The following is a 12,877-nucleotide window of genomic DNA, read 5'->3' on the forward strand; positions in this document are numbered from 1 at the left end:
AATTATACCACACTGTATGTGGTGTTATGATAATTAAACTTAAAAATTTATAGGTAAAAGACCTAACACAGTGTCTGGCACATGTTAAGGGATTGGTAAGACTTGGCTGCCATAGTTTTTATTATTGCTGGTATTATCATTACTATTATTATGGAGGTAGATCTGTGAGTGACAGTTGCTGGTAGTTAGAGAACTGATCCAAATCATTCAGAATGCTTATGTTGGATTTCACGGACATGTACAGAAAATAGAATATTTCAGATTTTGTGTCATAATATAATTAGTGCCAGATTCTCAAAAGAATTCTTAATTTTTACATTATTATCCAAAATGAATTTCAGTGCCAAATTCCTGTATGTGAGTCTCTGACCCCAACAACTAATTTATTACCAGTTAATTTCTAAATCCTGAGTTATTTATCATTATAAATATGTCATATGCCCCAAAAGCACCTTTAAAAAAAAAAAAGGTTTTATTTATTTATTTGAAAGAGAGCACAACACAGGGGGAGGGGCAGAGGGAGAGAGAGAAGTAGACTCTGATGAGCAGGGAGCCCTACAGGGGGCTCCATCCCAGGACCCAGGGATCATGACCAGAGCCTAAGGCAGATGCTTAACTAACATCTGGGTGCTACCCAGACACCCCCCAAAATCACCCTTTAAAGAAAGACTACATGAGAAAAAAATGGGACAGACTTTGATTTACTAAGCATCCTCTAGCTCAACCATCTGGGTTATCTATGCCTTTGTTTGCCTCCAATGAGATCATTTCACAACCTAGATACAGAAGTTAACTTGTGGAAAATTTATTGTAACGCAAACAATTCCCGTCCATAAAAAATGCAAATTGTTTTCCTGTGACTATAGACCAGTCTTATCAGTTGTGCATGTATTTGAGAATTCATGTCACATTCTTTTTCTGACTATAAACATGTGATTCTCTTTTCAACTGGCTGCAACATCTATTGGCCCCTCATTAATTCCTGAGTTAAATAATATCTGATACATGTTTATTTTATATTGTATGGAAGTCATCATTTTATCTTCATTGAAAATTTCTCCTTCAATAAGTATAAGCATCACGTTTATATGACTCCCTGAGGAACACATCTGAAATTCAAACAAAGAACTTTGCCCACACATATGCTAGTCAAGGCCAGAATTATGCCCTTCTTCCTGCTGCATCTGGACAGTCATTGTAGAAAGTCAGTCAAAGATGTCTGTCGAAGCTTACCAAGTGAAGAACAGTGTCCTGGGCATTTTTAAATAGCATTTTCCATACAAGAAAAGACTGCAAAGTTTCTAGGGCAATGTACAATGAGTTGCTGAGGGAACATAAGTATTAACCCCAGGAAGTAAGATCCCTCTAGAGGGCTTCTTGGAAAAAAAAATATGGAAGCTAGATTTGGGTTCAAAGAGGATTCAGCTCACAAGAATGTAAAACTAACACTCTTTGAGGTTTTAAACTAAAATTTGGTTAATGTCTTTCAGGAAAGCAAAGTATTGAAAAGTATTTTGTTTTCATATTTTATCATTATAGTTGTTCAAAATACAGGAACAGAGGGACACTGGCTGGCTCAGTCAGAAGGGCATGGTCTTGACGTCACTAGTTCAAGTCCCACATTGGCTGTAGAGATTACTTAAATAAACTTTAAAAAATGAAATATAGGAATAGAACCATTCAGATTTTCTCTAGGAAGTATGTTGCTAAAATTTCAGGGCTTTCTTCTTACTTTAATCTTACATAATTACAGAATTGAATATTTTACAACTATAATACCATTCCATTACGTAAGTAACTTTTTATATAATTGAAATAATTATGTGGGAGGATTTTAGTCAACCCAACTGTGTTACCATTCACATAAGGTTATAGAATTACTAAGACATTTAAAACATATTTCTATGTGAATGTGTATGTTCTAACAAAAGTGGTATCAAACTATAATCATATAAGTATCTAGAGATTACAAATAATGACCATCTAATGAATATGACTAATTATTACAAAAAATTAAGAATCTCAAGATGCCAATGATAGAGCACTTAAAGTCAGTGCAGGGCCTTTCTGAGTGTGGATCTTGGGCAACTGCCCACGTGGTGCATCTATGAAGCCAACCCTTCTTAGCATTGTATGATTAAACACTTTGATGTCCTTGAAGTCTCCACAAGGCTCTCACTTTATGCCCTTCCTCCATGCCCTCAAATCTTCTCTTTTTATATATATTTTTAAAAGATTTTATTTATTTATTCATGAGAGACACGGAAACAGAGGCAGAGACATAGGCAGAGGGAAAAGCAGGCTCCCTGTGGGGAGCCCGATGCAGAACTCGATCCCAGGACCCCAGGATCACAACCTGAGCTGAAGACAGATGCTAAACGACTGAGCCACCTAGGTACCCCTGAATCTTCTCTTTCTTTCAAAATCTTTAGTTTGTATAACAATATAGGAAATGAGAGAGCCTAAAGAGAAAACATTAGTTGGTTTTAGATATTTTCCCCCTTTCCTGAATATCAGGGTTCACAGACATTTCCCTGACTTTTGACTGCCTCTAATATGAAGCAGTATCCGGAGTTGCTTCCTTGCCATGTATATACACATGGAAAACACTCATGGGGCTGTTTGTATGTAGGGAATTGATTCCTATCAAATAAACTAGGAATATTTGTCAAAGGCCCTTGACATTTAATATGGAAAAATGACCTGTAAGAATCACATCATCCACATATAGTATAGAGTGAACTAATTTCTCAGGAAGATGGGATATATCTGGATCATGAAAGATTTATAAGGCAAATTAAAGGCACATAGTCTAATCAAAATAGCTTCTGATTGTTTTATTTCCTGTGCTACTGCATTTTTCAGGGCTCTCCAGAGAAACAAAACCAGTACAAGGAACTGGCTCATGCAATAATGAAGGCAGGCAAGTTCCCAAATCTCTAGGGTGAATCAGTAAGTTGGAGACTCAGGAGAGCGGACAGTGTATTTCCAGTTGGAGTCTGAAAGCCTGAGGACCAGGAGAGCCAGCGGTGTGGTTCCTGTCTGAAGGCAGGCCCACTGGAGACCTAGGAGGAGCTGGCTTTCAGGCAGGAAGAAATTCTCTTTTGTTTGGAAGAGGGTCAGCCTTTTTGTCCCATTCAGGCCTTCGGTGCAGTGTAAGGCCCACCCACGCTGGAAAGAGCGATCTGGGTCATTCAGTCTATCACTTTAAAAGTTACTCTCATCTCCAAACACCCCGATGGAAGCACCTAAGCTAATGTTTGACCGAATAGCTGGGCATCCTGGGGCCCAGGCAAGTTGACACATAAAGTGAACCATCACGGACACCCTGTTGTCACAAACCCTATAAAGCCCTTAAAATTCCTGGCTTCCCACTCAGGACAGAAAACTAGCTACTGTTCATCATATCTGCTCAATTCTACCATCTGGCCATAACTGAAGAGTTAATTAGAACAAAAGGTAAATTCTTACAGCAACAGTTTGCTGAGTGCGAGCCATAAGCCCAGGAGGAGAAAAATCACCCAAAATAGCTGATTAATACAAAGAATATTGGGGAAGAAGCAGCTTTATTTAAGTGGGTTTTACCTAGGAACTTCCTTCTTTCACTTTTTAGCCCTCTTGCTAGGGATGTGATTTTATTTTCTCTCGTGGTCGTCCATCTAGGGTTGGAACTGTGCGAGGATCATCACTGCTGCCGAATGGAACAGGTTGGGTTGGGTAGGATACAGAATGAGGGTGAACCATTGCAAGTGGATGGGAAAGCAGCTGTGGGCACAGGCATCCGCGGCCTTGGGGCAACAGGAGTGGAGGAGAAAACCAAGGGGAAGGTAGAAAAGAACATTGGAAGGAGAAGCGAGGGAGAGACTGGAGGGGCAAAATTGGGGTGAGCCAGGTGGGCTGGTTATGGTAAGCTCTACATTCCTGAAGAAGATGCTCCGATTCCACCAAGGCGAGAGAAGCCAACCTGGAGCTTGGAGAAGGCTCAGGTGATAAGAGAGGGAAAAAAAAAAACTGTCATCACTGAATTCCTTGAGAAAAAAACTATTAAGAAGAAGCTTAGGGCTTAAAAGACAGTGGCATTGATGGGTCAAACAAGCTGGAACTAAAAGGCAGATTTGATTAAATAGTTAACCACGACGAATGCCAGGGTCTCTCTTACCTTAGGGTTTTGTTCCCGCTCCTCTCTCTGTCTGGAATGCCTTCACTGTCTGCCGTCACCTGGCTCACACCTGTTAATTATTAGGTCTCCACCTGGCTGCTTTTCCTCCCAGAAGACACCTCTGACCCCAGGAGACAGGGTTTGGTGCCTTCCCCCATGTTCTCAACTCACCCTATCTTAGAACTTATTGTACTGATTGGGATTGCTTTCTGCTGTGCCTGTTTTCCAGCAGGGGCTGGGAGCTCTTTTATGGCAAGGGTTGTGCTTTGTGTAAAGTTGTATCTCCAGAATATCCTTCAGTGCCTGGCACCATATGCCACTTTACCAGTTATTTGCTAATTGAAAGAATAGAAGAATGTGCAAGGACCCTACTCAGGCTCTCTCAATAGCACTTAAGGTGCTGTGCTGGGCCTTTGGTGGTGGAGCATTGGGAAGAGTGGGGTAGAAGTAGGGGTGAGTCAAAGCAAATGGACACTCGGCCTGGCCTCAGAGAGCCTGGTAACAGCTGTGACTCAGGGTATGACACAAGGCAGGTGAAATAATACCATACTGTAGCACAAGACGGGAGAGCTGGAGTGACAGATTTAGTCAATAAAAATATAGGGTCCCCAGTTAAATTTGAATCTCAGATAAGCAACTAATAGTACATATACGTCTCGTGGACTATTGGGGGCATACTAAGGCTGATAGTTACGCATCGTCTATTAAAATAAAGGTTTGACTTGGCCTCTTGTAATTTATCGGCCCTGAGGGAGAGGAACATGGTTTATAAGAGATGATATTCCCTCTGTCTGTTAGGGGGTGATACGGGGACATAAGAGATGATTCAGAAAAGATTTTCTAGGCAAAATGGGAATCGAATTGGGTTGCAAAGGATGCAAGCCGAAACGTGAAGCAATACAGTTGAGGCAGGAGATATCTTGGGTGGAAAGTCAGTGCAGAGTCAGAGACTGGCTGCAATCTGGCTTGGCCAGTGTGAGGAGGTGTGACATGGGTGGTGAAAAACCCAGCTAGATGGTTGGGCTGAGTCTGGTGACTCTGCATGTGTCAGAGCCTCAGCAACCCCCGTGCCCCCACCCCTTGCCTTGGCTGGACTTTGTGTACAGGCTGGGCAGGATCTTGCTACCCGGGCCAATGCTTCATCTTTGCCCAGCTGAGCAGTGCTGGACATTAGTCTCTCCCTGTCAATAATGAAGAAGAAGCACCAGGGACATTTTGCAAAGGTTGTACATTGCTCAATTGTTTGCATTTTTTCCAATGCTGGTGTCAAAACAGCATCTTTAGCCAAGTCAAGGAGAAAGTGAATATTAACAATGACTTATGAAAACAAGATGGGGAATACTAGCAACTTCAAAGATATTTATAATTTAGTCTTTTCTGCTTTGCTCTTACAACTTTATTTAGCATTATGTGGTAAATATATAATGAAATTGGTAAAAAAAAAAAAAAAAAAAAAAAAAAAAAAAAGCTTATTTAGCGTCTAGGTAAGAGTTGGAAATGTTTATATAACCTTTATTGAGCACCTACTATGTTCCAGGTGGCAGTATATACAATTTCCCATAGTCTTTTTTTTTTTTTTTAAGATTTTATTTTTTTAAGTAATCTCTACACCCAGTGTGGGGCTTGAACTTACAACCCCGAGATCAAGAGTTGCCTGCTCCACTGCCCAAGCCAGCCAGATGCCCCGACAATTTCCCTTACTCTTAAATACAACACTACTATAATGTTATTACATCTATAAACATATACAATAATATTATGACACTATTGTGTATGCATAATAATTGTTATGTGTATCTTGCTGAGGTTCATGTTTATTTGCTCATCTGTGGTCACTCAACCAGCAATTTAGTTATTTTGGAATTCAAATCTGATTCGACTCTAACATCTGTATTGTTTCCGTTATATCACACCTATAGATACAGACCCATGGGTAAATAACAACTCTTGAGCCTTAAGGCATACCCCCTGTAGGAGCAGAAAGGAAAGAACATCTAATTCTGTGTTATGGGCATCGGGAATGGCTTTGTAGGGGATGCTTGAGTAGTGATTGACAATATTATCTCATCTCCTAATCAGATTAATAATGAGCAACGTATGGAGAATACTCACAATAACAGAAGTATCAGTAGTTTTAAAAACATATTGTATTAATTCTAAAATGCTCTCATTAGGTTTTTGTAATCTTTTATTAACCCTTACTTGCATTTCAGGCATTAAAACACACCTAATACCCTATTTCCATGTTTTATACACACATTTTCATATCAATACAGACGTGCATCGCTGCACAAGGTGACAGAGCTTTCTATTTGTAGAGATATTTGTATTTAATAATTAACATACTCTGGATAGATATTTAAAATGAAAGAATTTGGATATGATTAACATTTTCCAAGAACTTTCAACTGCTAGGACAGAGGAAAGCGCTGCTGCCCAAACTGATTAATGGAGAGCCTGACCTGCTGATGTGGGCATGTTCTGGGTCAGCTCCCCAAATAAAAGATTGCACCCCCATCACTGCTGACTCACACGTCCCCTGGAGGGTTGGCATTTCCTTCCTGTGGCAGGATCTTCTGCTTTCACCCCCGCACATTTCACTCCATATACTTGCTCTTTTTCTTCCATACTAAGTTCCAGACAATAGGATTTTATTAGAGTTCCCAGAGAAAGTGAACCAACAAGAGCTAGAAAGGGGGGGTGGGGGGTATTATGAGGAATTGGCTCATGTGCTTATGGAAGCTGACACATCCAAGTTTTGGCATCTGTAAGCTAGAGTCCCAGGAAACCCAATGGCGCAATTCTCCTCTGAAGGCCAGCAGGCTTAAGAGTCAGAAAGAGCCAATGTTTCTGTCTGGTCTGAAAGCAGGAAAGAGCCAACATCCTGACTCAAGGCAGGCAGGCAGGCAGGCAGGAGAAGGAATTCCCTCTTATTCATAGCCTTCTTGTTCTATTCAACTGACCGGATGAGGTCCACCCACATTAGGGAGGACAATCTGCTTTACTCAGTTTATTAATTTAAAAGGAAATCTCATGCAAAAACACTCTCATAGACACACCCAGAATAATGTTTGACCAAATACCTGGGCACCCCATGGCCCAGAAGCATCTTGTGGCAACCTCCAGGATAGCCAGCCCATCCTGGTGGCCCCTCCTCTTCTGTGTCCCTTCCTCACTGTAACCATCTTGAACCATAACAATGAGCTGCTGTCGTCTTGGACCATAATAATAAGGGACATCCCTCCGTCACAGCAGAGAAATTGGAGGCTCTGAAGATTTTATGGAGCAGGATCTCTAAATCAACCCAGGACTCTACATCCCCAGTTTTTCACATCATAGAAGAAAAAAATCTCCCCGTTGTTATTTGGTGGTGGTGGCTGGGAGTGGGGGACAAACATGAAATCTGCCCTTGGCAGCTGATTTTTTTTAATCAGTTAATGAACATATAGTGTATTATTAGTTTCAGAGGTAGAGTTTAGTGATTCATCGGTTGCATATAACACCCAGTGCTCATTCCATCACATTCCCTCCTTAATGCCCACCACCCAGTTACCACATCCCCCCACCCACCTCTCCTCCAGGAACCCTGTTTATTTCCTAGAGTTAAGAGTCTCTGGTGGTTTGCTTCCCTCTCAATTTTCACCTTATTTTGTTTTTCCTTCCCTTCCCCTCTGTTCATCTGTTTTGTTCTTAAATTCCATATATGAGCGACATCATATGGTATTTGTCTTTTGCTGCCTGACTTACATCACAGCTGATTCTAATCCTAAATGATGCGCCTCCCTTTTTTCTCCTGTTGCACATTACAGAATAGGATTACAGATTGGACAAAAAATTAGCTAAAATACAGCTAGAAAGAAAGAAAACCATAAGAGCTGTGTAGCTCACCACCTGTACAGTGAGGATACTCATAAAACTTCATTCAGCACAGTAATCTTTTGTGTGCCTTTCACATTTCATTTCTTTCCAAAAATAACCTTGTGAAGCAGAGAAAGCTGATGTTTTTATCCTCATTTTTCTCTCTGAAAAATCCAGGATTGCCCCTGCTTGGATGATAATTTGGTTTTAATTGATTCCTCATTTCAAACTAGGCAAAACCATGCAGTATCAAGTGGACCATCGAATATCTTGTTAAACAGAATGCTATCACTCTGCAAACATTTACAAGGAGCTTTAACACCTCTTATAAATGCAAATTAAGCCTTAAAGCAAGATTCTGAAATACCAGTAAAATTCTGTTTTAACATGATGGGCGTCCAAATGTTAAATTTAAACTGCATTTCAGTGAAAACTTCTGGTCACTGTGGAAAAAAAGGATTTGGGCCTGTCATTTGTTTGTGGTACTGGGTTTTCAATAAAGCTAGGAAACACTACAATTGGTGTCACAATGCATGTTAGCATTAAAGGTCACGAGAGGGGTGGCCGGCTGGCTCAGTCAACAGGACACGCGACTCTTGATGTTGGGGTCGTTGGTTCGAGGCCCATGTTGGGTGTAGAGATTACTTAAAAATAAAATCTATAAACAAATAAAGGCCAGAAGAAAACCTAAAGCTGCAAGAACTTAACTTTATCCCAGCCCACTGTTACTCTAACTTACTCGACCAATAAACAGTGTTTTCTTCTCCTTTTTTTTTTTTTTTAATGCTTAACATTTCAAACAGTGATGTTGCAAGAGCGTGGTTTCAGAAATCCTATACCACATTCTACTTCCAGAACACTTTCTTCTAAACACACAGCAGTTAAGGATGCGGTTGGGAGGGGCAGGGTAGGCTTGCTGAGCCATCTCCACACCACCTTCCCTAATTAGGATTGCCAGATTTATCCAATAAAAATACAGAGTTCTGAGTTAAAATTGAACTTCAGATAAACAGCTTTTTTTTTAAAATTTTTATTTATTTATGATAGTCACAGAGAGATAGAGAGAGAGGCAGAGACACAGGCAGAGGGAGAAGCAGGCTCCATGCACTGGGAGCCCGACGTGGGATTCGATCTGGAGTCTCCAGGATCATGCCCCGGGCCAAAGGCAGGCGCTAAACCGCTGCGCCACCCAGGGATCCCTAAACAGCTTTTTTAATGCAATGTTTGTAACATACTTATGCTACATATATATTTATATACACAGTCATTGTTTATCTGATTTTTTGAAATTCAGTTTTAACTGGGCATCTCGTATTTTGTCTGGCAAACCTGTCCCTGATCCACCCTCAGGGTGGAGGAGCTGATAGCCCTCCATGTTCACATTTCTAGACATTTAATGGGGCTTTACAAACTAGAAAGGACGTGGGGTTAAAATCACAAGCTTGACCATCCTGCTTTGTTTATGAGCTTCTGAGGTTTTTCTACCTTTTTAGCTTGTTGGTCGTCTGTGCTAATGACCCTCCATGTGGCCCTGCAGACCCCCTGTCCCTGCTTTTCCACCCTGCTATGTTCCCCCAGGAGCCTGGCTGTATATGGACCACAGCACAAAGCTCCCTTTGCCCTCTGACTTGTGATTGGGTTTGCCCAGTGGGAGCCACCAGCAGAAGAGGAAAGTACAAGAATTTATCCTCCAGGCCTCTCCCTGCTGAGCCCTGAGTAGGCTGTGGCCTCACATCCCCACCCAAGCACAAGGGCTTTCAGAGGTGATGGGGAGAAGACTCTCCTCCAGGCAGTTTCTACAGATCCTGGTCCTTCTCCCCTTCATCTTCAAGGAGAGACTTTCCCAAGGTTGCCAGGCCCCAGGGCTTCATCAGCTTTCCCGATTTCCCGTAACTGCCCTAACTTTGTAAATATTCCCTTCATTAGGTCTCTCTCTCTCTCTTTTTTTAAGATTTTATTTATTTATTCATGAGACACACAGAGAGAGACACACATGCAGGCAGAGAGAGAAACAGGCTCCCTGCAGGGAGCCTGATGCAGGACTGGATCCCGGGACCCTGGGATCACGACCTGAGCCAAAGGCAGATGCTCAACCACTGAGCCACCCAGGAACCACCCCCCCCCCCCATTAGGTCTCTTTAATTGGCCCCTTCTGAACACGCTCTTGTTCCCTACCAGGACACTGATTATAAAAGGCAAAACTGAAATCTGGGGGATACAGAAATTCTTCACTTGTACCTTAATCCTAAATCTCAGGCTAAAACTAGGTTTGCAGAAAGTTTTGCTTTGGGGGTTTTAACAGCAATAATTAAGAGGTTCCTTGCTTCCCTTTTCTGGATCAGCTAGCTAAAAATCAGTGAATGCCACTCAGTAGGCTCTTACAGTCACCTCTTATTATATATAATTAGCACCCTAAATATCTGTATTTATAATATTGCAATGGTTGTGTAACAGTTTGGGGGTGGGGGTCAGTGTATTCAGATGCCACCTACACTCCTCTCCCTCTGTGAAGAGAAGAACATGTACCCAACAGAGATTCGCATGTAGACCGCAGTGACACGTGGTAAATCTTGAGTCTTTGTTTCTCACCTGGGACCTGAGATCTGACCCCCGTGCTCGCCGTGTTAGTTCCCAGAAATCAGAACACCCTAAAATTTGGTTGGGAAATCAGATGTTGTCAGAATACTCAGGATTCGCCACGATTACAAGTTAAATGAAAAACAAAAACGAAAAAAAGAGTGGGAAAAAAAAAAAAAAAAGAAAAAAACCATCCCAACTTACCCGTGGCTGATTTCTTGCTTTTTCCCAGCTATTTTTAAATTATCAAATCACCATAGTATCTATGGCATTCTGCAGATTGCAGGGCTTGTGAGTCATATCCTTATTTACAGGAATGATGGGGAAAGTCAGCATGTTCAGTATTTACTCCATTTTTGAGAAGTGAGCAGACAATTAAGAAGCTGGGGGAGGGGGGCAGGTGGTGGCAGGGACAACCTATTTCACACATACTTTTACCGTGTCCTGCTCTCTCTTTATCTTTCCCTTTCCAAGACTCAGATCTGAGAGAACAGCCACTGCCCAGACATGTTCACTGACAGACAGAATTGGTTGAGAGCAGCTGATTGTAAATGCAAATTCTTCCTCTCATTCAGCAGTTGAAAAACTTGGTTCCTCCTTTATTCACACTGGCTTGGTCCTTCTGCTCAGGATTCTTGTCCTGAACACCTCAGTCCAAAAGCCACCAATAAAAAGTTTTTAAAAGCTAAACTCCGTAGGGAACAACTCTTGTTTCCTGGCTTGTGTGACTCAGGCCATCACCTCGCCGTCATTATCATGTTATCTACACTCGCAAAAGCCACCCACACACAAGGACTGAATAGGAAGGAACATTTTAAGGTTTCAGAGAGCAAAACCAAACAGAGATGCTTTTAACACTGCAACTTAAAACCCTTTTTATGAGGCATTTCTCTTTTAGGGAACATTTGCTGATAACCATGAGAAATAGCATATTCCCGGTTAATTGAACATAGACAGTTAGAACTGGAAAGGTATTCAAAGAATCCAAAGGTCCATGCTATCAGCTTCATGGTTATTTAATCTTGGCCCATGAGCATTTCGAGACTCCGTGTTCACATGTGATACGACTTCCCGCTCAGCTCTGATTATTCTCGTTCTTTAAAATAACAAGATGGGTGAAAACTACTGTCTTAGAAATTCTACTTGCTTAAGAATATTCTCTTGCCAATTCTAGGTTTGGCAACTTTGAAACATGAGATAAACATATTAAAACAGGTGGATGAAATATTCATCAAAAAAGAAATATTCATTAAAAAGCAGGATTATTAGTGTCACCCAGTTAAATTTATTAGTGGTGACTGTGGAGGTCGACTCAGTTTGTCTTTTCTTTTGCCAGGCCACATGATCCTACTAAAGGTTTGTTATTCTCGAAGGAGAAAAATATTCGTTAAAATGACCCATCAAAAAAAAAAAAAGATAAAAATAAAATAATTCATCAAGTAAAATGTGTGTAATAATCCCATATAACTAACCCTATCATCAGTCTATTGAGCCAGTTAGCTAAATATATACAATATAAATAACCCTATAAGGCACTCTCAGCAACTTAAAGTGAGGTGACATAAAAAAGAAAACACTTAAAACGTGTCACACTAGAAGATAATGTGTTCATGCGGTACCTCCTTTGCTTAAAATTCAATGGTTCCCTGTTGCTTTTGGGATTAAGGCCAAAATGCTTCATGTGATCTTCAAGTTTCTGCCTTATTCTACAGCCTCATCTCATATCACACTCTTTGTACATCTTCATGCTTAGCCACATTGGTCTTCCTTCAAGTCTTTGAACATGCCACAGGGCCTTTGCACATGTTTTCATTCTGTCTAGATGCCTTCCTCCACCTGCCTTCTTTGCCTCTTTAGCTCTTACCCATCCTCCAGATCTAAGCTCAATAGTCACCCCCTTAAGGAAACCATCTCAGACTCCCTATCTCTTGGATTCTCTTTCTTATGTATATTCATAAACTATGTTTCTTTTCTGCTTGGCACTTACCTCATTTATATGGTATTTGTTATCTATTGCTGCATAACAAATCACCTTGAGATTTAGTGGCTTAAAACAACAAACCTTTATTATCTCTTGATTCCTGCTAATTAGGAAACAGGAACAACATGGTTGGGTGGTTCTGGCTCAGTTTCATGATGTTGCATCAAGATGTTGGCCAGGGGGCGCCTGAGTGGCTCAGTCGGTTAAGCATCCAGCATCCGATTCTTGATTGCGGCCCAGATCATGATCTCAGGGTTGTGAGACGGAGCCCCTCATCAGGGTCCACATTGAGAGGCTGCTTA

This window comes from Vulpes lagopus, chromosome 20 (assembly GCF_018345385.1).
Source record: "Vulpes lagopus strain Blue_001 chromosome 20, ASM1834538v1, whole genome shotgun sequence".
Lineage (NCBI taxonomy): Eukaryota > Metazoa > Chordata > Mammalia > Carnivora > Canidae > Vulpes > Vulpes lagopus.